At 43.5% G+C, this 27,174-nt stretch overlaps 1 protein-coding gene across 3 annotated transcripts in view; it reads right to left on the bottom strand.

Moving 5' to 3' along the window:
• SHISA9 (shisa family member 9) overlaps positions 1 to 27,174 on the bottom strand; it is a 416,491-nt gene that overhangs the window by 180,647 nt on the left and 208,670 nt on the right. The window lies entirely within an intron of this gene.

The following is a 27,174-nucleotide window of genomic DNA, read 5'->3' as shown; positions in this document are numbered from 1 at the left end:
GAGGGAGGGTCTGTTCTGGGCCTCTTTCCTGGTCTCTGGTGGTTTTCTGGCAATCTTGGGCACTCCTGGGCTTATAGAAGCATCACCCAATATCTGCCTTCACCCTTACATAGTGTTCCCTTTGTGTGCACATCTGTGTCCAAATTCCCCCTTTTTTTTTTCATAAGGACATCCATTCTATTGAATTGGGGCCCATCCTTCTCCAGTATGACCTTAACTAATTCCATCTGCCATGACGCTATCCCCAAATAAGGTCACATCCTGAGGTACTGAGCGTTAGGACTTCAACACTTCAATTTGAGAGGGGCACAATTCAATGTGTAACACTTCCTTAACTTGACTTCTTTAGCCACATAAATACTTCTATTTATTTCCAGTGCCTGTTTTCCCATACCACTGAGGCCAGGGAATGTGTTCAGTTTCCTCCACCCCTCCGTTCCCAGTGCCTCTCCTGGCTCCCTCCATGGAACTGAGTTCTAACTAACACAGGAAAGGATGAGAGGGAAAAAGACCATTTTTCAGGCACCTGCTAGGTGGCAGGCAGTGTGCAAGGAGCTTTACCTAAAAGTCAGCTTTTTCACTAAGAAAAAGGCATTGGATGTATCGGCTTAGCAACAGCCATTTCGGTTGCTCTGAAATTAGTTTTTTCTTTTTGGACTGTACGTGCATCAGGTAAGTATTTTGTGTATGGACAATCTGACACCTGGGACAGCAAACGATAACGACAAAAAAGCAAAGGGATGAAACAAATAAGGGAACTGGGCTCAGCTCAACCAAACACCAGGGATGGTACGCTACTTAGGTATGTGTCCTCCAGGCGGTAACACAACACAGATGCCCCACAGACAGAGGACGAAGTATATCCTATACCAAGTCTCCAGCAGAAACGATTCTATGCAGGGCTGCAACGGACCTGTTGCTTAAGGAATTTTCCAGTGTGCACCAAGAAGGCCTTTAGTTCCAGCTTTCATTGAAGCTTCACAGAGCCAATGCACGGATGCAGAGTACAGACTGATTTCCTATCACCCGTATATTTTCTGTCTTAAAGAGCCCACTTGAATTGGGTGCAAATCTCCTCCACTTAGCTTGTAGAGTCCATTTTGTAAGTGTATTTATTTATTATTTTTTGAGGGAGAGAGAGAGAGAGAGAGAGCAAGAGCGAGAGCAAGTGTGCACAGGGAAGGGGCAGAGAAAGAGAATCCCAAGCAGGCTCTGCACCATTAGCATGGAGCCCCATGAGGGGCTCAATCCCAAAAACCGTGAGATCATGACCTAAACCAAAGTTGGATGCTTAAACAAATGAGTCATCCAGGCACCCCCCCCACACACACACTTTTTTGACAGAGACATAAGGAGAGCCTGAGCAGGGGAGAAGGGCTGAGGGTGAGAGAGAGACAGAAAAAGAGCAAGAGAGAGAGGGAGGGAAGGAGGATCCAAAGCAGTCTCCATGCTCAGCATGGAGCTTGACACGGGACTCCATCCCTGACCCTGAGATCATGACCCGAGCAGAAAACATGAGTTGGACATTCAACTGACCAACCAAGCGCCCCTGGAGAGTCCATTTTTAAGGACTTACCACACAGAGAGTGGTTGAGATTCACAGTGATAGACACAATCATGTCTCTCCCCATTTTCCATACCTTCCAAAATTCTCCAAACAGCTTCCTCTGTGAGGAGTTATCTGAGAGCAGAGTGAGAACACAGAGAGAATAGGTCCTTTAGAGATGGGAGACAAGGGTTTAAATCCTGCTCCAGCCATGTATTAGCTGTGAGGTCCTAAGAAAATTACTGAGCTCTGGTGCCTCTGGTTCACTGCATATGAAATGGGCGAGATGGGAATGCCAACAAAAGAAGTGGAAGCAGGTTCTTAAACAGCCGTTTGCTTGCCCGTCTATACTGCAGCACTGTTCACAATAGCCAAGAGGTGGAGGCAACAGGTGTCCACCGATGGATGAAGGGATAAAGAAAACGTGCCGTATGCGTACAATGGACTATTATTCAGCTTCAAAAAGGAAGGAAATTCTGATACATGCTACAACATGGATGGACCTCAAGGACATTATGCTAAGTGAAATAAGCCAGTTATAAAAAGACTTCTACTCTATGATTCCACTTACATGAGGTAGCTACAGTAGTCAGATCCATGGTCACACAGAAAGCAGAATGGTGGTTTCCAGGGGTAGGCAGAGACCGGAATGGGGAGTTGGTGTTCAACGGGTAGTTTCAGTTTTGCAAGACACAAAGTTCCATAAGTCAGTCACACGACAATGTAAATATACTTAATGTTACTGAACTGTACACCTAGAAACGGTTAAGATAGTGAATTTTATGTTATGCATTCATTGCCAAATTTTGAAACCAAGATGCATGTGCCAAGTGCTCTATCCACACACCCCTCATTATACGTGAAGCCATTCTGTAAGTTAGACATTATTGTGCACAACAGGCAGATGGAAAAAAATGAGGCAAAAAGAAAGGGCTGTGGACCATGTATGTGAGGTCACAGGCAGCAGAGACGAAGTCAGCTTGATCCCAACCCAATGCTTCCTTCTCCATTCTAACTGATTATCTTCGACAGAGTCCAGAAAAGATCAAGCAAGATATGTCCTGAAAGCACAGACCTTAATATCTGGCACACGTAAGAATCTGTAATGGTAAACCTTTCTCCCCATAATATTTCCACATTTTAAAAACATTCAATCTAACCATTTCTTCTTGTCTCTGAGAATGTTCCAAGGGGTGATTATTGCTTAAACCAAATCCTTTCTAATTGCCGGATGAGCAAATTCATTCACTGAATAACCCACTTATCAAATAATCACAACGTGCCAATCCTAGGCCAGGTGTCTTTCTGGGTACTGGGGAAGGAGAAATGCCTAAGACCCACTCCTGCCTCTGAAAAGTTCACAGTCCAATGAAGGGGGAACTGAAAGGTAAACCACTCCTGGTAACACATGTGATAGTAAAAGTAGGTACAAAGATCTGGGGCGCCTGGGTGGCTCAGTCGGTTAAGTGTATGACTCTTGATTTCCGCTCAGATCATGATCTCATGGTTCATAGGATCGAGCCCTGCACTGGGATCTGCAGGGACAGTGCAGAGCCTGCTTGGGATTCTCATTCTCTCCTTCTCTCACTCTATTCTGCCCCTGCTCTCTTGCTCACTCTCAAAATAAATAAATAAACATTTTAAAAAAGTAGACACAAAGATCTGAGGCAACCTATGTTTCAAGATAAAAATTACCTGATAGTAATCCTTCCTATATCAAATTCCTAAAAATGATTATCAAGGCATAAAAAAACTCTTAAAAATGCAAAATGAAACCACGATAATATATCACTACCTATCTAAAAGAATAACAAAAACAAAAACAAAATAAAACATCTCACAATGCCAAGTCCTGGTGAGGATATGAAGCAAAAGAAACTCTCATTCACTGCTTGTAGGAATGCAAAATGATACAGCCCCTTTGGAAAAATAAATGTAGTGGTTTCTTAAAAAGTTCAACATATACAGAAAACCTGGGATTGCAAGCAACTTGTTCTGCTAGCGTTATGCAAGACAAGCAAACATTTCCAATAAATTTTAACCTGATAAATGAGTGATGTCTTGCAATATGAGTAGTACATGATGCTGAATGTCACATGATCACAACTGAGCCATGGTTCCCGCCACCCACCCCCCGCAGGATTGTGGGTGATAATCTCCCATGCTTGCATGCTCCGCCTCAAGCTATGGTGTTTGGCAGAAGTCAGTGATTTTTCAGAACAATGGACAGTGCCCACAACTAGCGCTAGTGTATTTTTTGTCACTTCAAAGCCCCTATGGACAGTCCTTTGCTTTTCCATACAAGAGTAAGCTTAGGAATGCTGTGCTTCATTCTAGGTCATTGGATAGGTTCCTTGTTAAAGCTGCACAAAAAGAAAAAGATGCCATTGAGCCAAGAGATAGCAGTGATTCCATTAGTGACAGTGAAAGTTGTCCTACACAATAAGCCTTCTCTCTCGTCACCCTCACACTAGCCACGAAGGTTTTCAAAGATAAGCGTAGGTTAATTTATTTTTTTTCATATTTTGTATTTTCCTTATTATTTTATATTATATTACAGTATTGTAATCACTTTTATATGGTTATTTTGGGGTTGTGGAACAAATCATCTGAGTTTCCATTATTTCTTATGGGGAAATTCGCTTTGATATACAAGTGCTTTGGACTACAAGCATGTTTCCAGAATGAATTATGCTCACAAATCAAGGTTTTACTGTACTTACAATCAGACTCTACAATCCCACTCCTAGGTATTTAACCAAAAGAAATGAAAACTTAGGCTCACATAAAAACCTGCTTGATGTTTAAAGTGGATGCATTCATAATCACCCAAAACTAAGAACAAACCAAATGTCCTTCAACTGAAAAATTGGTAAATAAGCTTCGGCACATTCAGCCAGTGGAATACCACTGAGAAGTAAAAAGGAAAAGACTATGAATACACACATTATGTTAAGTGAAAGAAGGAAGACTCAAAATGCCAGACAGGATATGATTCCATTTATATGACATTTTAGACAAGGCAAAACCAGAGGGACAGAAATCAGGTCTGTGGTTATGATGGTTCAGGTGAGTAACCGGCTACAAAGGGGCAGCCCAAGGAATCTGGAGGTGGGGTAGAAGGATGGAGACATTTCGGGTCTTGACTGCGGTAATGATTACGTGACTCCATGCATTTGTTGAAATTCACAGAACTGTTCCCCAAAAAGAATCAATTTCACTGTATATAAATTATAAAGTACATTTAAATAATTTTTTAAAAATATGTAAAGACATTACCCTGCTTAGCAACAAAGAGTTCTGCTGGCAGAGCAGAAACTGTGAGGAATCTCTGAAATGTGAGGCCAAAATGGGATTATATTTAAAAAAGGATTCATAGGGCAGGATCTGAACTGGAGAACAGAGCTGCAGAAGATGTGTTCGAACATCCCAGAGGGGATAGAAATGTGAGGGGCTGAGGACACTGACAGGTTATTGGTTTTGTGCTGCAGTGGAGGTAGCTAGGGAAGTAGAACCCAAGCCATCATGCATCTTTCCAAACCCTCTGGCTTCCCAGTTTAGCAAGTCAGCCGCCATGATTGAGACATCTTAGGTCAGACAGACAGAGGAATGCCCAAGGTGGATGGGGGTGCTCAGGAAAAATCACTACCACCAAGAAGACCACCTGCTTGAGCATCCCAAAGAGTGACACATCCCACCCTCCCCTCACTCTCTCTGCATAGAATGTGGATATGGTTAAGGAACTACAAGTAACAAAAGTTCCTTCCCTTCCCTCCCTCAAGACGACAGTGCTAACAAATCCGTAGACAATCTAACAAGTAATCTCACACACCAAGATGAGTACCCAATCCAGATTCACTGAACCCATGGAGATACCAACACCATGAAATAGAAAAGATAATCTCAAAAAGTGGAAGAATGTAAATCTAAAGATACAGAACCAACAGAACCGTTAGCTCAGGACTTTAAAACGAGTGTAATTAATATTCTCAGAGCTATTGCATACATGAAAGAAGAACAGGTATTCATGAAAAAAGAGTCAAATAGAGTTCTTCCAAAAAGAAAAGCACAGTTGTTGAAACCAAGATGAAGAACTTCATAGAGATTTAACTCTGGAGGATTCAGGGCAGCCTTCTTAGACTCTGCCAGCTCTTAGTTGTGAGATCATTCCTGGCAGGAGAAACAGTAAGGATGAAAGTAAAGAACCACAGAAAGTATTTTGTGGTTTTTAAGGAACCATAATAAACTCAGAGTAGCTACAGCAGACAATACACAGGGAAGGCTTCTTTTTATTCTGCTTTTCGTTATGGCAGTAGCCATGAAATGCATTGCAATGAAAGTGCTCACAACCACCAGCCATGAATCACAATGCAGTGGAAGTGTCCACCTATGAGTACAAATACATAAGGTGGGCATTAGCAACTAATATGTTTCATTTTACTCTTTATCTCCTATCATCTGTGGCAGATTGCATTTTCCAAAGATGGTCGTCACAATACCTCCCCAACTCATTTGCTCTTTTTATAATATGATGTTGACAATTCTCCCATCTGGTGGTGGTATCTGTGTCCTGTATTGCAGAGCCCTCGCAGATCTTTGTGACTGCTCTCACCAACACAGTAGGGCAGAAATGATGCTTTGTGAATTTCATGGCTAGATCAGAAGCTGCCAGGCAATTCTGCTGGCTTTTTTGGAATGCCAGCTCTTGGAACTCAGCTGCCATGTTGTGGGGAAGCCCAATCTACAGACAGAGGCCATGTGTAGATGTTCCACCTGACCGTCCCAGCTGAGAGTCTAGCTGGTGGCCCCAATCAACTACCAGATATGTGAGTAAAGAAAGTTCAAGATGACATCTGCCCCAGCCACTGTCTGACTGTAACTGCATAAGAAATCCCCAGTGAGTATCACCCAGCTGGGAAGAGTCAACCTCTAGAACTACGGGTGACAATAAAATGCTTGTTTTTGTTTCAAGCTGCTGACTTGTGAGGCTAATTCAGTACACAGCAACACATTAAAAAACATCTTAGTTTGTAGATCTGAAAATATGAGATTTGCATTTCTTTAAAATAACATCCGTTTTCAACTTCACGGGAAATTAAATGAGATGAAATTTAATCTTCAGTCCCTAACATGTGCGACAGCTGGAACCACGAGAAGAAAAATAGGATTCTCACCCCTTGACTCAGTGTTATTATCCCACCCCATCACCACCACCAGTAGTGGGTAGGCTGAGACGTGCCGAGAAAAAAAGGGGACAGGGCAAGGGATGTGGACACAGAACCAACAAGGAATGGTGGGTTCTTCTTTCAGCTGAATATTTCTAAACCACTGGGCAAGAAGAAGGTTTTGTATGGGGATTTCTGGACTTGGAGTTCTGGCTGTGTGATCCTGGGTAAGTAATTTAACCTCCCTGGCCTTCCCTTTCCCAACTAAAAAGTGAGGGGAATAATAGTTATTTCACAGAGAGTGCCCACCATCAAAAATATCTGGGGAAAATGAACTCGCAAGGATAGAGAAATTAGAGAGATTAGGCCAAGGTGGGTGGCAAACCTTTTGTTTTATCTCAGGATGGATGAGAACTTGGGATGTCTCAGACTGACTCCTTTTGGACATGCCTCTCTCTGAGCTTGCTGGGCATCCCACTGCTACATGCGTCCAGCTGCCACTACCCCTGGTGATGATTCCTGAATCCCCATCCCAAACACCTAAGGCCCCATAGCAGTTACACACCAAACTTACTACTCAGAGTTTGGGGCAAAGGTTTTGTGGGAACTCCTAACTCATAACATGCTTCATTCCTGCTGGTTCCCTTAGAGTAGTTCTACATGAAATACGCACCCCAGCACCTCTCTAGACCAAGCCACCATTGTCTCCTATCTGGGTCCTCCTACCAAGATGCTTCATGTCCTCCCCCCACTTCTAACCCATTTAAGCACTCACAAGTTTGAGCAATCTTTATTATACACCTGCTATCACAACACTCCCTGTTTGAATTCCTATAATCAGTTCCCAGTGTCACTTTCAGGTAAACTCAAAATGCACACCATGTACGATGCGGTCACGCACGACCAACAGTTGCCCACCTCGCCAGCCCCTGGTTCCCTGTCACTCTCCGCCACCCACACTCCGTCCAGCCACACTAGCCCATATTGGGACCTTCTCACACACAAGTCATGTCCCTACTCAGAGCCTTCACACATATTCTCCCCTTTTGCTTAGAATGCTCTCTTGTCTCCTGATTTCTGGTTGATCTTTGGGGACTCATAGCTATTTTTCTAGGAAAGACTTTCTTGAGCCTCCTCCCCTGCATAAATCTGGCCCTCCCCAAATAGTAAAGATGACTATTATAACAGTAACAACAACCTTTCTCTCTGTAATCGCACTTTATAAAAATATATTTCCTTGAATGATTATTTAACCGTGCCCATGTCCTCCCCTAAACATGCAGTGACCAAATCTAATTTGCTTACTGGGTCAATGCCAGTGCCCAGCACAATGCCCGGCCCACAGTAACCGCTCAGGACATGTTTCTGGATGGAAAAAAAAAAGCTAAATGTTACTCTGATGGACTCTGCAACTCCACTGGGTGTCTCCTGAAACAGGAATAACTTTGCATGTGAAAAGGAACCTGGTCCCCAAACCTGCTTCCTGAGATGTTGAATTTTGCATTCTAGACAGTGCTCTGTGCCATGCTCGTGATTTTGAATCCGTAAGGATGGCTCAGTCTGTTTTCCATTTCCAAACATTTGGTTGTCGGGGGTCTCCTCTGGTCAGTTCATCTTTTTTACTCTGAGAACACAGATCAGCCTATGGACAGGCTGCCTCTAGGTTAGGTGTCCTGCAACCCTGGTCCAAACTTCCGTGGCCTGGAAATAGGTCAAGCTAGCTCATGCTTGTCTGGACACTGCCTCATCATCTTCTGTTCCCTGGGCAGTGTTGCTAGGCTCAAATGTGGCTGCTCTGTAAGGCCCCATAGACCCATGGCAGGAGGCTGGCTTCTAGGCTCCGCATTCCCAGGTCCCTGGCACAGACCAAGGCATGGGGGCGGGAAGTTGTCTGTGTTGCTCAGGACAAGGAGGGCTCCCCCAGCGTCTCAGAGCTCTATGACTCTGCCAAATAGCCAAGTGGTTAAATGTTGAGGGCTGTAAATGAGGCTCATCTGTCAGCCGTGGGCGGGCAGCGGCTCCATCTGCTGTGTCAGGAGCCTGGAGGGCGATTGGAGGAAGCAACTTGTAAGCGTGAGGCCCAAGATGGGAAGGGAGAAACTTCCTCAGAAGACTGTAGAACGGGGGACCTTGAAGACTCTATCAGCCCCTTCAAAGTGTTCTGGATGAAAAACAAAAACAAGACCTGAAGAGGGGGTAGGCTTGGCCACCATCACTCAGCAAATACGCATCAGTGCCGGATGAGAGTCAATGCTCCGGAATTTTAGACCGCATCCCTCCCCACATAGACACACCTGACCCAACTCACACCCAGTCCACAGGGGGAGGAGATGCTCTGAGCCACTTGAGGATAAAATATCCCAGTTCTCCTCTCTGTGCTCACATTTCTTCTTCAAGAGTCTCTTTGGACCTCTAGAACCTCAGAATAGACCTGATCACATTGATTCATCCATTCGATAGATATTTTTGGAGTGCATCTATATGTAAGGCATCGGGAATTTATCAGTGAAAAAAAAAATGGACCTCATTCCTGCCTCTGGGAACTCATACTCTAGTGGGAAAGAGAGAGAGTAGGCAGAAGAAAATCACATGAATATAGGTACAAGTTACATCAGTTCTTTTAAGGAAAAGAATTGGGCACGAGTTGTGCCAATGCATGTGCCGTGGGATGGTATGCAGAACTGATGGCCATGTCCCTGTCCCCCCCGCCCCCATACTTCTTTTAATACAGTGACCCTTCCCCATTGGTCAGATGGCCACAGTGCAGCCAGAGTCTCGATGGAGAGTTTGCACAATGGACTCAGACAACCAAAGAGTCAGATGCCAGGTTTTTGAGCTTCGAAACATGGTGTTGATAAGGACGAGCATTTGCTGAGCTGTGTTGTCTCTGGTGCAGAAGCTAAGAGGAATCCCGGGTCGCAGGAGAGGATAAAGCTAGGTAAGAGAATAATTTGAGTGAGCTGTCATTGGTGTGGGGTGGGGTCCTGTACGCTGCTCGTGGTGGAAATAAAATACGGATCTCTACAACTCAGACCTCCAAGCAGATCTAGAGTTTGGCCCCAGATCAGAGATCCTCCTGGCTGGTGACTGAGCAGGGAAAAGGAAATGCAGAAAGAATCAGGTTTTCCCCCGTCAGCAAATGAGGAGGCTCCCAGCCCCGGGTCCTCAAAGATCAAAGGCTGGCAAGCAGTCTATAAATGGAGTTGTGAGTCCCCCCCAGCCTCGGAGTAACTACATGGATGAATAACACCGAGTCAACATCAGGGCTTAGCTATTGTCTCTAAAAGAGATTAAAATCGGGGAGAAGAGAGGAGATGTGGGTGATCCAAGAGCTGCAGCCCTAGAAGGCCATTATCTGTCTTGAGCCTTCAGCCCACCCTACCACCCACTCCTCCGTGTGAGGTTATAGTATAACAATAAGCCTGCAATTATATTTTACTTGTGAAAAAAAAAATAATGGTGAGTCAAACACCAGCTCGCAGATGTAACGGGTACCACTAGTTATGTCAGTAGGAGGGGGCCAAGTCTTCGGCTAAATTGAGAACCCCCGCTGTGGGTCCACGTTCATAAGCCTGCCTGGCTGCCCAAGGCGACACTCCCTGCGCCTGTGAGTAGCACCTGGCCCTGGGAAGACGTGGGACCACCAGACACAGGGGGTACCAGTCGAGATCTGGGTCCTGAAGGGAGACTGTGGCACTCTGGACAGACCGTGAGGTCAAGACGACAAACAGGCACAGAGCAGCGGGCCTGGCACGAACCGTAGGACCAGAGACGGAAGGAGAACACAGGTACCTGTGCTAATGTGAGGACAGGCGCCTTATGTGGGCCACGGACCAAAGCAGGTGACAAGTGCAGGCCAGACCTGTGCCTCCAAAGTGCCTGGACCCTGGGCCAGCCCCTGTGAATTTAGATGCAGTCGTGGGCACGAACAGGGAGGCAGAATAAGTTGAGTAAGGAAATCTTGCTTGGCCGATGTAAGTCTTTAACATTAGGCCAAATATGAACATAAAGCAGAGACTAAGCCAAATTATAAATAACATTTTACATATATATATGAAAACAAATATTAATACATAAATACAAACATGTGATAAAGATAAATGTAAATACATATCATATAAATGTTATATATGCACAATAAGTATATGTAAGTTACAAATCTGTAAACAAATAAACATACTTATAAACAATATATGTAACATATAATAGAAACATAAATATACAAGTTACAAATATAAAAATTAAACATATATAAATATATATTATAAATATAAATATATATTTATATAACATATATATAGATTTATATAACATATATAAATATAACATATATTTATATATCCATATATAAATCTATATTTATACACACACACACACACACACACACACACACACACACACACACACACACATATATAAACTTACATTCAGAGAGGGCAAGAACGAGAATATACGTAGGTTCAAATCCCAGTTATGCCCTTGATAGCCACATGCTCTGGGCCTGGTTATTTGCTCCCTCTGGCTTGGTCTCCTCATATGTGATGTTCTAACCTGAGTGGGGCTGCCTACCACCCTTGGAAAGGTGAGCAAGTCTGGGACAGCCCATTGTCTTTTTTTTTTTTTTTAATGTTTATTCATCTTTTTGAGAGGCAAGAGGGAGGACAAATGGGGGAGGGGCAGAGAGAGAGACACACACAGAATCCAAAGCAGGCTCCAGGGTGTGAGCTGACAGCACAGAGCCTGACGTGGGGCTCGAATCCAAGAACTGTGAGATCATGACCTGAGACGAAGGAGGCCGCTTAATCAAGTAAGCCAGCCAGGCGCCCCTGGGAGAGGCCATTTTCTAATGGTCAGGTGATAAAGGGAAAGCTGCCAGCACTGTAGCTAAATGCCCTGCGGTGTGTGGGGTCCCAACACGGGTACTCATCCCCCCAACATGCTGACAGAGCCCCTGCTGAGAAACACCGCAACTCCCCAAGTCCCTTTAAGACCAGCAGGGGAGTTACCTGTAAGCAGCCCTGCCTCTCTCATGGGTTATGTTGAACCCTCACCTTCCTCCTGGCAGGCAATGTGAGGGAGCCAGAGTCCATGCCTCTCTCAGAGTCTGCCCCTCAGCATGTCCCATGCAGATCCCAGAACATTCCAAGAGTCTCCTAAGTACTTTTACCCCCCATTCTCTCCTTCACTGCTCACGGCATCCCCAGACATGGGAAGAATCGCCTCCCTCTTGGGCAGGGGAAAAGTGGAGCCCCGACACAGACAGAATGCCACAGAAAGATCTGGAACCCGAGCTCAGATCATGTCACTCCAAATCTGAGTCCCACTGGGTGCCCCAGCCTGAGCAGCCAGTCGTGGATTTCCCGGGTCTTCATCTAGGTCTGTCACCAGTGTCAGGAAGCCAAGGACAGTGGGGCAAGCTTTCTCCCCACAGGAGGGCTCTTTGTTTCCCTGAGTCAGAGCTGCCTCCATCCACAAGTGGTAAGCGAATCTACTCGACTGCTTGGTACCTCTCACATTCCCACAGGGCTTCCTGGCTCCATGAGCAGGAAGAAAGAAGGACCCGGAGCACCATGTTCATATAAAAACAGCTTCTCCTTTCCACGCCTTTCCTCCTCCAAGGGCCCGCCATCCACCTACTGCTCCGATCAAAGCCCCAGGCTTCCTCCTGGACACCATCACCATATGCCCCGATAACTGACTGAGTCCTACTAATTCTTTCTTATAAACATCCCTCAAGTTTCATCGCACCCATCCCTGCGTCAGTTCTATTTCCACATCCCCTGCCCCGATCCAGGCCACCAGCACCTTTCCTAGGACCACCGCCCAGTTAAGAGTAACAGCTCCCGTAGACTCACAGCCCTTTGACTCCCAGGGGCTGCTCCAGGATCATGGCAATGATGGAGGGGAGCTTCTAGGAGATTTTCAGTTGCAGGAGGAGGAGGAGGATGTGAAAGAAGAAGAGAATTTCTGTCTACTCAGAACCTAGCATGACGCGGAGCCCAAAGGAAGTCATTTGTTGTTGGTAAACAAATAGGAGGCTGCAAGTTGTCACATGAGAAGGCCCCACAATGAAAACAACAAAAATGAAACCAGGCAGGAATCGAATACTGCGTTTTGCAAACGGATACAGGCTGGAGGCACAGAATCACAAACGTAGAGCTAGAAAGGACTTTGGAAATCACCCACTCCAGTCTCTTGTTTTACGGTGGAGGGAAGAGGCCCAGTGAGGTGCCATGACATACTTAGGGCCACACCGTGAGCCAGCTTTTGGGCTCTGCCATGACTCTGGCTCCCCCCTCAGTGCGCTGTCTCCCCGAATATCTTTTTCCCATCTCCTTTTCTCGTCTATGTCTTTTTGCCTTTTAAGACTCAGTACGGCCATCACCTCCTCCAGGAAGTCTTCCCTGAACTCCCTAGCTGGGTTAAATGCCCTACTCCATTTACCCTGACAGCCTTCTAAGCTTCCTCTGGCATAGAATCCACTTAGCAAACTCAATTGTACTTGCTGAACATTTCATTCACCTTTTATGCTAGACCACAGCTTCTTTGTCTCGGCACAACGAGATCCCATCTTGGGCTGGATCATTCTTTGCTCGGGTGCGGGGCGGGGGGGGGGAGGGGGTGGGTGGTGGTGGCTGTCCTGTGTACTGTGGGATGTTTAGCGGCATCCCTGGCCTCTACCCACTAGACGCCCATCACCCATCCCCTTAAAGTTGTGACAACCAAAATGTCTCCAGAACTTACCAACTTTCCCTGGGGTTGAGGAGCAGGGGCGGAACAGTAAAAACACCTCCAGATGAGAGGAGTGATCTAGGCTGTGACATGTATGAAGGCAGAGGCCATGTCCTCCCGTTCTCTACATTACACTCCTACCGTGCAGCACAGGGCCTGAAACATGGCGAACATACAATAAACTGCATCTATACTTAGGACATGCATATGCGGGGCGTGACTGTGTGTACGTGTGTGCACACACACATGTACATGTCATCCCCATATTGTCGTTTCCAAAATAAACTGTCCAAAACTGCAACATTTTTTGCTCTTTTGGGATGCACTCAACACTGCTGTGTTTATACTGCCTTGTTACAATAAGAGAAACTGTTGGCGCTAATCGGAATTTAATGTTTTGTTTCTGGATTGGTAATTGTGTGTGTGTGTGTGTGTGTGTGTGTGTGTGTGTGAGAGAGAGAGAGAGAGAGAGAGAGAGAGAGAGAGAGATCGATCTTGACTAACAGTTCCCTCTCAAACAAAAGACCCTTGGAGAAGAAAATGAATTTTCAGTGAAACAAGAAAACCCTTTCTCCATTCCCGAATAAAGACATTATTGGGTCATTAAAGCGTGGCTCTCTGTTCAGTTGCTAATGTACTGGTCTTTACTCTGGAGCACATGGCAATCACAAGGAAGAATTTTTACTTACTGCCAGATGAACAGATCGGGAAGTAAGATATTATGGAACGTGCCATTAGGTGGCAGATAAGTAATTAGGTGACAAGCAAAATATATTATTCAGCATTTCAAAATATTTCCACTTCATCTCCCATTCATTAAAACCCGCCTCCTCTCTAATGGGCCCACCAGGAATTTATATCAAGATTATTTACCAAAAAAAAAAAGGAAAGAAAGAAGAAAAAGAAAAAGAAAGAGAAGAGGAAAAAGAAAAAGAAACCATCAGGATTAGTGAATTGTGATTAAGTCGTAGGATTGTTTTTAACACTTGTCTATGAGTCTGAAGAGACAGACAGGAGAAAACAGGCTCAGATTGTCGCTGGCAGGCTGGATGATCGCTGTTCTTGCCAGCATGAAGGTGATAGTGAGGTGATGGTGTTTTCATTATTATTTCACAAAAAGGAAGAAAAAGAGGACGGAGGGGCCATGGACGCTGCCACAAGAAGGGAAAACAGTCAAAACCATAAACAAGATGATGGTGCATCTACACAGAGGCTCTGCACAATGATTTGACACCATAACTAATGGCTGGGCTTGGTAACAAATTCCCCAATCAGTAAGTTACCCGGCTTCCTTGAAGCCACCTGCATGTTTAATCAAGGGCCCCTTACGCACATCCGGCCATACAGAGGCACAGGTGTGACAACTGGGGCTTCCCACACTCGCGGGTTATCTCCGTAGAACCAGGCATAAGGCTAGCCCCCATTTCACGCCCACTGATTAATCGATTTAATAAGTGCAGTAAGCTGGATGCCCAGTTGGCTGAGTCGGTTACGCATCTGACTCTTGATTTACACTGAGGTCATGATCACAGTTCGTGAGTTCGAGCCCCACGTCAGGCTCCGCACGGTATCAGCTCAGAGCCCACTCAGAAGTCTCTCTCTTTCTCTCTAAATAAATAAACTTTAAAAAATTGCAATAAGCAGAGTACTTAGTGTGTTGTTGTTTTTAAAGAGCCTTAAGTGTCCTAATATTTAAAAGAAGCAGAATATATCTTTTGGTTAGTAGGTTGTTTCCCGCACCCCCCCCCCCCCCACTGGAGGTATTAGCTTGATGAAGGCAGAAGAATGGAGGGAACAAGGGACACAGAAGAGGAGGAAGAGGAAGGTGGAGTGGGGGGAGGAGGAAGGAAGGAAGGAAGGAAGGAAGGAAGGAAGGAAGGAAGGAAGGAAGGAAGGAAGGGAGGCAGGCTGGAAGGAAGAAAAAGAGAAAGAGATCAAGAAAGGAAAGTATCTTCCCTAAGACCTACCAACCACTAACAGAAGCATATGCACTGGGATTACTCCACATAATAGTTACTGTAAAACTAGAGGCGGGTCCCATTACTAGCTTCATTTAATCCACGTGGAATGGGTCAGAGAGAGAAAACCATTCGTTCAGCGGCACGGAGTTAACGTTGCATCTTTAATTACTGCACTGTCTGTGTCTGTGTGCACACATATTCATAAAATGATCACGTCACCTCCTAAAATGCTCCTATAGTTTTCTAGTCTCTTAGGGTAAAAGGTGACAGTCCTGCACAGCTCCACCCATCTGTCCCCCCTTCCACCCCTCCTCCCACACCCCCCTTTCAGCCACCTGGCCTCTTTTCCATTCTCCACGTTTGTTCTTTTGCTCCTACAGCAGGACCTTTGCCAATCCCGTTTCCTCATCAAGGAACACCCCCCATTCACCTGGTAAAGCCCCCTCCCTTCCTGCCTTTCACCTTCAGAGGGAGCCTTGCCTGCCGCTCCCTGACAACATCTTGGAGGGTCATTCCCTCTCTCGGCACTGCATACCTCCTTCATCCATTACATCTGCCCCATTTGCAATTTCTCACCAGCCTCAGAGATTTACTGATGAGCACAGAGCCCCTCTGTTACGCTAGAAGCATCTGAGTTCAGGACTGCTCCATCCGCCACTATAGCCCCTGCCCGGTTTATGGCGTGGCCAGTAGCTCGATAGATATTTACTATAGGGCTGAATATATACTGATGATAAATGTGAATATGAATGAGTATATTTAAGCGGCTATATTTTTAAGCACATGGGCAAGAATCAGAACCAGATTATAATGCCAGCCAGAGACCCAGTGCATCTCAGGAAAGCCCTGAGAGAACAGGGTGATTCAGGGCTGGGACGCAGAGCATAAGTTTCCACCCAGAGCGATCATCCGTCATCATTAGTTTTGGGGGGGAGGCTGGAGACTGGGCTACAAAGACTACATTACTCTCTGACTTCTGGCCCAGGCCGCTCGTAATTATTTCAGAAATCCAAAGCCAGGAATCTGATGAAATGTTTTGGTTTTGTTTTTGTGTTTCCCCCCCCTTTAAAAAGGATGGATCAGCTGCTCAGCATTTTTCATAAATTCTTCATCCAGAGTTGCGTTTTTCCATCCACATTTCACATTAAGGATTCTTTATGAAAATGGCTTTATAAGAGAGGAATTTAATGAGATTATGTTTTTTTTTAAACTTTCTCTCTCTAATTAATACCCCAGAGAGGGACATTTTTCCTAACATAATGGCCTTCCAGGGTTAAACAGGGCTTTAATATTATGGTAAAATATGTTAACTTTCCTGGCACTATGACCCAACTGATGAAATGAAAAGGAGTACATCTGTCTTCCCAGAGCTTCTGCCACAGCAAATGGGGTTGTTTTCGGCATTTTCATAATGAACTAATCAACTGCTTATTCACTAATTGCATCTACATTAGAAACTTATTACCCTGGAAAAGGGCTGCCCTGCAATTGACCTTCCAACTAGAGTTGGGTGCGGTGAGGGTCACGGCACCTGTAAGACAGAGAAATGGCCGAACCCCTCACAGCGTGCCTCTCTTCTCCGAAACAAGTATGAGGTCCTCCGTGGGGTCACCATAGGCGAGGAGTTGGAAACCCAGAACCTGGAAGATGCTTCCACTTTGCTAGGTAGGGTCTGTGCCTCAGTAGGTTTCCGTGTAATTAATAAGGTGACAAAATGACAACTACAATGGTGACCATCACTCATTAAGCATGGTGTTAGTGCCAGGCACAACGCACATACAAATGCCAATTTCACGTCAACTCTATAGGCAGGTATCGATGCTCACTCTTACTGGTGAAGAACCTGGGGCCCAGACAGGTGATGGGATGTGCCCAAAGCCACACAGCCAGTCAATGGCACAAGGGGATGGGAATCATGCCCTTCTAATTTCATAACTTGAGCTCCAAGGTTCTCAGGAGATGCTGGAAAAAAAAACCCCAGAAACCTGGTGCTGATGAGATCCAGAGCAAACCCAAGACCACTAGCAGCTTCTAAGCTGTCAATGTTTCCGGGACAGCTTTCTCCACGGCAGCGGACCATGGCCTCTCCAAAGGCTCCCTCTTCTCTTTCATGGCGTCACGTGGACAGGAGGTGCTTGGCAGTTTACCACACCTGGGCACACAGGAAGACTATGTTTCCCAGACTCCTTTGCAGGTAAGATTAGGACCATGTGATGAAACGCTGACCAACAGAATGCTGGCAGAAGTGATGTAAGCCACTTCCAGGCCACTGCTGTGGCAATTTTAAATGCCATATGTGTGGGTGGGTTGCCGCAAAATGGAAGTGGCCTGCCCAATATGCTGCAGAGTTGTGTAAATATGAAATAAAGTTAAGCTGCTGAGTTTCCAGGTTTATTCATCACTGTTGCACAGCCTAGCCTCACTTAACTAGAGCCCTTCTCAGAGAGTGACCATATGTCTCTAGGTCACCTTTCTGCATTCAATCAACAGACTTTATTAAACACCTCCTGTATGCAAGGCACCAGATGGTTAATTTGATGTGTCAACTAGACTGGACCCCAAGCTTCCCAGATATCTGGTCAAACATTATCCTAAGTGTTTCTGTGAGGGTGTTAGTAGATGAGACTAACATTTGAATCTGTAAACTCAGTATAAAGCAGATCATCCTTCCCAGTGTAGTGAGCCTCATCCAACTGACCGAAGACTTGTAAAGGACAAAAGGCAGAGTTAAGATGGGACTTCATCTGCCTGATACTTGAGCTGAGACATTTCTATTTTTCGGCCTTCAGACTCAAACAGGAAAATCAACCCTTCTTGGGTCTTGCACTTACTGGCTTTTGAACTAGAACTTCCACTAGATAGATAATACATAGATATCTTACATATATGTGTGTGTGTGTCTTACATATATATATATATATATATATATATATATATATATATATATATATATGTATAGTTGATATATCTCCTATTGTTTTTAGTTCTCTAAAACACCTTCAAAGAATCAGGTGGGGGAAGACAGATAACAAGACAAATGAACACACAAATTAAATAATTATAATCTCTGGTACTTCCCATGAAGGAAGTCAACAAGTGTGTTTACACAGAAATATAGGGGGGTGAGGAAAGGGCTCTCTGGGGAGATAACATTGTTTTAAAGTATAGGTTTTGTTATTAGGTATGGCATGGCCAACAGATCAGGAGATCAGAAAACCCTTTACCATTGAAATGATAGCTTACATACTCACAGATCCCAAGAGGACAAGGCACCCCATGCCATGGGGTGGGGGGGGGGGGGTCCACAAGGGGAAGGATCAGGGTGAGTCAGGAGGCAGAGGGACATGCAAGGGGAGGGAATATGGACAAGAGTGGTGGTTTCTATGGTCAGCAGGGGTGGGAATCGTTACTTTGAATGATTCTGGTAGGCTCTGGAACCCACAAGCCATCCTAGTTGTCCAATACCTAAACCTGGGTGATTCAGGTGGAATAACAGTCATTGGCCTGGGGTGTCAGAACTGGATAAGAAAGGTAGCTGGGGGTATGGGCTCTGGGTTGGATGGTGTGCATATGAAAGGCCTTACCATCTGTAGGAACTGGCTAACCCTGGGATGGGCAGTCCCACCAGGGTCCAGCAAGACCACAGATGTCAAAGCATCAAGTATAGAAATCAGAAAACACGGTCATTACAGACAGGTGAATGAGACCTGAGTGATGGCAAGCCAACAGCCATGGAAGAGCCAGAAGTCATACTCAAAGCAGACAGAGCAGCACAGGAAATCTATGAAATTAAATAAAGAGTGTCCAGGAACGAAGGGAGTAGGCAACTGTGCCAAATCCTCAGAAGTAGAGTAAAATAAGAACAGGGAAACATTCTTCTGACAACAACAAAAGTCTTGGTAGAATATTCTACCCACAACTTTCTCTGCTTCCCTATTCCCTCCGTCATGATCTGACTCACCAGGGGCTTTTCCACTCATCGCATCCAATGACCTTTCCTTTGCCCTCATTTTGACAGCTTTTCTGCAACATTTGGGGGACATGTTGGGGACAGAGCACTAGATAAAAGAGACAAAAAGACCTGCCCTTGTGGGGCTGACATGCTAGTGTAGGAGAAAGGCGGCACAAGGGACAAGTGTATAATGTCAGTTACGGGGGCTATGGAGAAAGTAAAGGAAGAAAAGAGACAGGAAATGGGGAGGGAGAGGGGAAAGGGGATTTCCTAGAAGAAGTGGCCAGGAAAGTCCTCTCCAATCCTGCCTTGTCAGCCATGCTAAAGAGCATGCCCCTGATCCCATGGCAAAGGGGATGTTCTAAGACCGTTAAGCAGGGAGGTAGGTGCCTTGACCATATGTTTTATCAAGAGGGCTGTGACGTGAAGGATACGTTGGCTACTGTCACAGAGACAGAGCTGGAGGGTGCTCTGGCCAGAAAGGAACAAGCAGATCAGAAGCCCAGAAGCATGAAAGCACTGTTAGTAATCTGACAGCTGCAGTTGGGAGGAGGGCTTGGAGAAAACCCACAATCCTGGACAAGTCCCTTCATGCCTCAGGACCTGGAATGTCGCAAGGTTATGCAATGAGAGATCAGAAAACTGACAGTTGCAAGATCAAAGACAGCATATATAAAATCCCAAGCACGGTCTCCTGCTAAACAGCAGGCATTAACAAATGATCGCTATGATTACGCGAATGACTTCCCACTGAGAATTCTGTGGCTGGGGAATCACGGACTCCAGACTCTGAGTGGCGGATAATATCTGCCATTTTCTTTTAAAGGCTATACGGAGCCCACCTTGTGGGGCCAAAGCTGTTTCTTGGGCCCAATTTAAAAGCTCCCTACTGTTTTTATAAAGATCTGTTGACATGATTTATTGGGAATTCTGTCCATTAACATTTTTAAGGGCTCAATAGGTCCCCCGACTACCCTCGCAAATTAATCTTAATAAATTCACAGCAGAAAGCACTCTGCTTGCCTATCAGCATACGATAATGTGTCCAGTCTCCTGCCCGTTATGGAAAGGGACGTTGTATGTGAAGCTGTGAACCTCCTGAAGACAGAGAAGAAAGACAGGGCAAAGTGCCTTCTCTACTCATGTTCAGAGGACTCTCTGCCTCAGCCTCAGGTTCCCCATCCATGCAGTGGGATAGGAAATCTAACAGAAAGTTTCCTAAGCTTATGACACTTGTATGGTTTTTGCCAAATTTGCCTATCTATTTACTACATACTTAACTAATTAAATAGTGTTTATTAAATAGTTCTTCTTAAACTCAGGTCTGATATCACTACCTTTGCTTCATTCTAAGCAGTAGCACCTATAAAATTGCAAATTCGATGTGTTAGTTATATTTTTCTAATAAATTACTGAAGTTACAATAAATTCAATTATGTACTCCCTGAAGTCCTCTTTTTTTATTATTTTTAAAATGTTTATTTCTTTGTTTTTGAGATAGAGAGAGGGTGAGCAGGTGAGGGGCAGAGAGAACGAGGGAGAGAGAAATCCCAAGCAAGCTCTGTGCTGTCAATGCACAGCCCAACATGGGGCTCAAACTCACAAACTGTGAGATCATGATCTGAGCTGAGATGGAGAGTTGAACGCTTAACTGGCTCAGCCACCCAGTTGCCCCAGCCTGAAATCCTCTTAAGTACAGCTAGGGATATGTATATTACACTGAGCCACTGTACTAGAGAGACAGCAAGTTGTAGAAGATACGATTCCAGACTGTGAAATCTGACTGCCTGAATTCTTGTCCTGGTTCTCGGTGATTCGAAACATGCCATTTTAACTTCTGAGACTCAGTTGACTCGTTTCAAAGACATACAGACGATAAGACTTAATTCAAATCTCTCTCCCTTTCTCCAAAAGAAAGAAAGAAACAAAGAAAGGAAGGAAGGAAGGAAGGAAGGAAGGAAGGAAGGAAGGAAGACAGATTTTTTTTTTTAAAAGACAGCAAATATATGAAGAGAACATTTGCAAGATGCGGATAACATTAAGCAGCCTATTATATGTGGAATCTGAGTCCCTGAGGGAGAGGAGAAAGGCAGAGAAAAAACAAGTGTTTGAATAATCAATGGCCAAATATTTTCCAAATATTATAAAAAACCAAGATGGCTAACAAATCACAAGCACAAGAAACATGAAGAAAACTATACTAAAGGCATATCATCACCAAATTGCTGAAAACCAATGATATACAGAAAATCTTAAGAACAGTAGGAAAAAAGGACACATTACATACAGAGGAATCAGACAAGAATAATGGCAGATTTCTTAGCAGGTACGATGCACTCCAGAAGACAATCCATAGACAGAACATATTCTGGGCCATGAGATAAATCTCAACTATTTTAAAAGGATTCATATACAAAGTATATTCTGTGACCACATGGAATTAAAATAGGAACTGGTAACAGAAAATTATCAAAATACCCAAACATTTGGTAACTAAAATACACTTTTAAATAATCTAAGAATCAAAGAAAAGATCAAAAGGAAAGGAGAATGTAATTTGAACTGAAGTGAAAACAGCAAACCAAATGTGTGGGATGTAGCTAAAGTAGTATTTAGAGGATACTTTATAATATAAATGCTCACGGTAGAAGATCTCCAATGAACGGCTTCAGTTTCTATTTTAAGAAACATTTAAGGAAGAAATAATATGAATTACACAAAATATTTTCAAAAAAAAAAAAAAAACCGAAGAGGAGGGAATATTTTGCAACTCATTCTGTGAGGCCAGCGTTACCAAACCAAACACATGAAATAAAACTATAGACCAATGTCCATCATAAACATAGCTGAAACATTTCTCACCAAATTTTAGCAAACCAAATTCAACAATACATAAAAATAAAATATTACGACCAGGTGTTAATGATCCCAGGAATCTAAGGTTAGTTTACCATTTGAAAACCAATCAATGTAATTCATAATATTAACAATATAAGAAAGAAGCCATATGATTACTTCAATGGATGCAGAAAAGTTATATTATAAAATCCAACATCTACTAATCCTATTTCAACAGACTTGGAATAGAGAAGAATTCTCCAAATTGATAATGGACATCATATTTAATGTTGAGATACCCAAAACTTTCCCCTAAGGTCAGGAGTAAGGTGAGACTATCCATTTACACTATTTAAGTCAGGATGTTACCGGAGGTTCCAGAAAGCACAATAAAGCAAGAAAAAAATGCATTTTGGAAAGAAAAACTTAAATTTGTCTTTATTTTCAGGTAACTTCATCATCTATGTAAAAGTTCTTTGGGATCTACCAAAAAACAAAACAAAACACAAGCAAACACTATTACAACTAATACATTATTCAGCAAGGTTGCAGGACATAAGATCAATATACAAAACTCAACTGTTTTTCTACAGAATAGTAATGAACTATGAGAAATAGAATGTGAAGAAAAATATCACATGGAATTGCATAACAGTATTAAATACTTAGAGAAAAATCTGACAAAAGACGTGCAAGTCCTGTACACGAAAACTACAAAATCTTACTGAGAAAAAATTTAAAGGACCTAAATGAATGGAATGGTACACTCTATTCATAGTTTGGAAGGCTCAAGGCTGTTGTCAATTGACCCAAATTGATATATAGATTCAATGCAATCCCAATCAAAATCCAAGCAGACCTGTTTGCAGAAATAACCAGCTGATTCTAAAATTCATATGGAGGGGCCCCTGGGTGGCTTATGCAGTTAAGCATCCCACTCTTGGTGTCAGTTTAGGTCACGACCTCAGTCACAAGATCAAGCCCCACGTTGGGCTCCAAGCTGAGCATGGAGCCTGCTTCAGAGTCTCTTTCTCTCTCTGCCCCTCCCCACCGTGCGCATGCTCTCTCCTCTCTCTCAAAAAATTTAAAAATAAAATAAAATAAAATTCATATGGAAATTCAAAAGATCTATAATAACCGAAGCAACTTTCAAAAGTTATTTTTAAATAAAGTTGGCTCAGAGATATTAAATAATTTTCCTAAGGTCAAGGGAAGATCATGCCTTTCTCCTCCCTTAAATGACATTTGGGATTTATTGCCTCTCTCCCTAGGACTTGTCCCAAACAAGGCTGCCTCTTTCCCTAGAACTTGGGACATGTTCTAGGTAGGTACTTCCAAACACATCTTCTCATTTAACTCTTAGTATGACCCTAGAGGTTAAGCACTATTAGCTTTCTTTCATTTTATTTCCATTTTTATTACCATTTTTTATTAAAGTACAATTGACACACAATGTTACATGAGTTCCAGGCATGTAACAAGCCTATCAGACAAGACATGATGCTACGCTCACCACAAGTATCTTCACCATCTGTCACCATACAACACCAGTACAATATCATTAACTATATTCCCTATGCTTTCTCTACCTTCCATGCCTATGACTTATGCGTTCCATAACTGGAAGCCTGTACCTCCCACTCCCCTTCACTCATTTTGCCCAATCCCTTCTGGCAACCATAAGTTTGTTCTCTGCATTTATGAGTCTGTTTCTGCTTTTTGCTCGTTTTGTTTTTTTAGATTCCACACATAAGTGAAATCATATGGTATTTGTCTCTCTCTGACTTCTTTCACTTAGCATAATACCCCCGAGGTCCATCATATTGTCACAAAAGGCAAGATCTCATTATTTTTATGGCTGAGTAATATTCCATTACAATACACATATTATATATATATGTTATATATATATATTATATATATTATATATGAATGACTTCTTCTTTATCCATTCACCTATCAGTGGACACTTAGGTTGCTTCCATACCTTGGCTATTATAAATAATGCTGCACTGAACATCTGACAAACTTCAACATCTGTTCATGATAACAACTCTCAGCAAAGGGGGTTTAGAGGAAACATACTTCGACATAATGAAGGCCCTCAGCTAACACCGCACTCCGTGGTCAGAAATGGAGAGCTTTTGCTCTAGAATCAGAAGCAAGACAAGGATGTCCACTCACCACTCTTAGCTTTCTTTGCAGACTATGAAACTGAGACTCAGGTCAATTAAGTGAATTGTTCAAGGCCGCTCAAGTTCTGTCCACGTTCTTTTAAAGCATGTTCTTTAAGAGAAGGATGTGGGCTGGTTTAGAAAACGTTTTAAATTAACACATTAAGAATTAAAGTTGAGGGGCACCTGGGTGGCTCAGTCGGCTAAGTGTCCGACTTCAACTCAGATCATGATCTCACTACTCATGAGAGTGAGCCATGCTGTTGGGCTCTTTGCTGACAGCTCAGAGCCTGGGGCCTGCTTCAGATTCTGTGTCTCCTAGCTCTCTCGGCCCCTCCCCTGATCACGTTCAGGCTCTCTCTCTCAAAAATAAACTTTTTTTTTAAAAAAAGAATTAAGGTTGAGGAGAGCCATCTTTTGATACAACAACTACTCTGAGGCAATAAAACAGTATCTATTCAAAACTACTTCCTCTTATCAGTATTTGTTTTCATGTAAATGAAGAACTTAATTTGCTTTCCAGGGCACTAGAAACTGAAGTCTTTTTCAAGCATTCTGACATATACTTTGCTAACATTCTCTCCTGTTTTCTCTTAGCAGAGTGATCCCATACCTACATGGTAATAGCCACCTTCTATACCAAGAGAATTACAACAAAATCCTGTACGGTACATTGTCAAGGCCCAGGAGTGGCCTAATTACTCATTTGCTATGTATTGATTCTATCACAGAAAAGAATTTGGACAAGCCTTGAATTTGTTTTAATGGAATTTGGTGTATCATTCCAGTAATCAGTTCCATGTATTAACAACGTGCACTGTGATGGATGCTAATGTAAGGTATAAAGGAACATCATGGCCTCTCGGTTTCCTTGACAGCGCTATAGGAACCAGCAAATCTTATTTAATTTGTTCCTTAATGACTTCTATATCCGAACAAATAACTACTTTCGCTGTCTACCATGAAGGAAGTATACTGTTCTGCACTAACTCATAAGTCTTAAAAATTCATACTTATTCCCCTTATTCTAGGTCCACCAGGAACCCAAGACTGACACATGTATTCCACATCTCCAAGGAAAAGCTCACTCCCACCGCCTTCCAAACACCCACTCTTCTGGCTTTTACCAAACCTTATATTACCTACTTGAGAATGTTGGGGGTCATATGGGCTAATTCATCTACTGCCAGGCACATCTGAAATCCACCTGTGCCATCACATTTTCCCCTTCCCCAATATAAAGCCTCCAAGGAAACAAATCTTTAGAAACTTCCCATTTCTTGCACTGGTAAGAAAAATTCACAGAAATGGACTTTGCCTATAAGGGAGACTCTAAACTCTCCCACCCCAGCCAACCCAAAACTTTGTCTTGTACATGGCTGGCACCCAAAAGACCACTGTCTATAAAAGAGGCTGGAATATGCAAAGACAAGAAAAAATTGGTTCATCACTGCCTGGGTCCTGGTCAAGGGTCTGGGCCAACACAGACCCAAGAATGCTGGGACATAAAAATGCCTTTGAATACAGGAGTGATGATTCATATGGGCACATGTACCTCAATGTTTATAGCAACACTGTCAACAATAGCCAAATTATGGAAAGAGCCCAAATGTCTATCAAATGACGAATGGATAAAGAAGATGTGGTCTAGATATACAATGGAATACTACTTGGCCATGAGAAAGAATGTAATCTTGCCTTTTGCAACAATGTGGATGGAAATGGAGGGTATTATGCTAAGTGAAATAAGTCAGTCAGAAAAAGACAGATATCATACGTTTTCACTCTTATGTGGAATTTGAGAAACTTAACAGAAGACCGTGGGTGATGGGAAGGGGAAAAATAGTTTCAGAGAATGAGGCAAACCGTAAGAGACTCTTAAATACAGAAAATAAACAGGGTTGATGGGGGTGGAGAGAGGGAAAATGGGAGATGGGCATTGAGGAGGGCACTTGGGATGAGCACTGGATGTTGTATGTAAGTGATGAATCATGGAAATCTATTCCCAAAGCCATGAGCACAATGTATACGCTGTATGTTAGCTAACTTGACAATAAATTATATTTTTTAAAAAACGCCTTTGAGTTCATATGGAGGTGGCATCTTAGCTATAGAGAGACAGTCAAAGTTGAGATGGGAAAAGTACCCAAAGGGCTCAAATGAAAAAGATTAATTAACTGCTTCAGGAGCTGGTTATAAAGATGTCTCAAGATAGGTTAAGTGAAGTTGGGAGTACTTATCATGATGAACACTGAGTCATATACAGAATTGTTGAATCATTATACTGTACACCTGAAACTAATACAACATTGTATGTTAAAAAATTACACTTGACTAAAAGAGAGAGAGAATTTCCTTAGAAGTTTTAAAAAAAGAACACTGAGAAGGTGGTAGGGTCCAGGTCTATGTGGGGTTGTCCACATGGGCAGCTTAATCTGATGACATAAAGGCCTGAACAGCGAGGGGAGACATCCTCAGTGATGTCACAAAGATTGACCACCAACGTAGCAAAACCCCTCCTCTCTTGACTTCTGATAATCCTTGGATGGTCTCCTTTTCCATGGGTATCTCAGAAAGTCCTAGGTATCCTGGAGGCCCCCACAGCCTATAACTTTCTCTGCTCACAACTCCCTGGAGACATACAGGACAGAAAAGTCTAAGAATTTCTATGGCTCCTTTGAAATACACAGGTCTTTGGCTCTAACCAGGATCTGCCTTTTCCAGGAAATTTTAAAGTTTTGGCTCCAATGCCAACCTTTCAATGCCTCTTGCCATGGGAACCAGGACTAGGGAAAGACACCAGGGT

The sequence above is a fragment of the Panthera pardus genome, unplaced genomic scaffold, assembly GCF_024362965.1.
Source record: "Panthera pardus isolate Hobbes unplaced genomic scaffold, ASM2436296v1 HiC_scaffold_5, whole genome shotgun sequence".
In the NCBI taxonomy this organism is placed as follows: Eukaryota; Metazoa; Chordata; class Mammalia; order Carnivora; family Felidae; genus Panthera; species Panthera pardus.
Note: the sequence above shows the minus strand (reverse complement) of the source record. Positions and strands in the feature narration are given on the sequence as shown.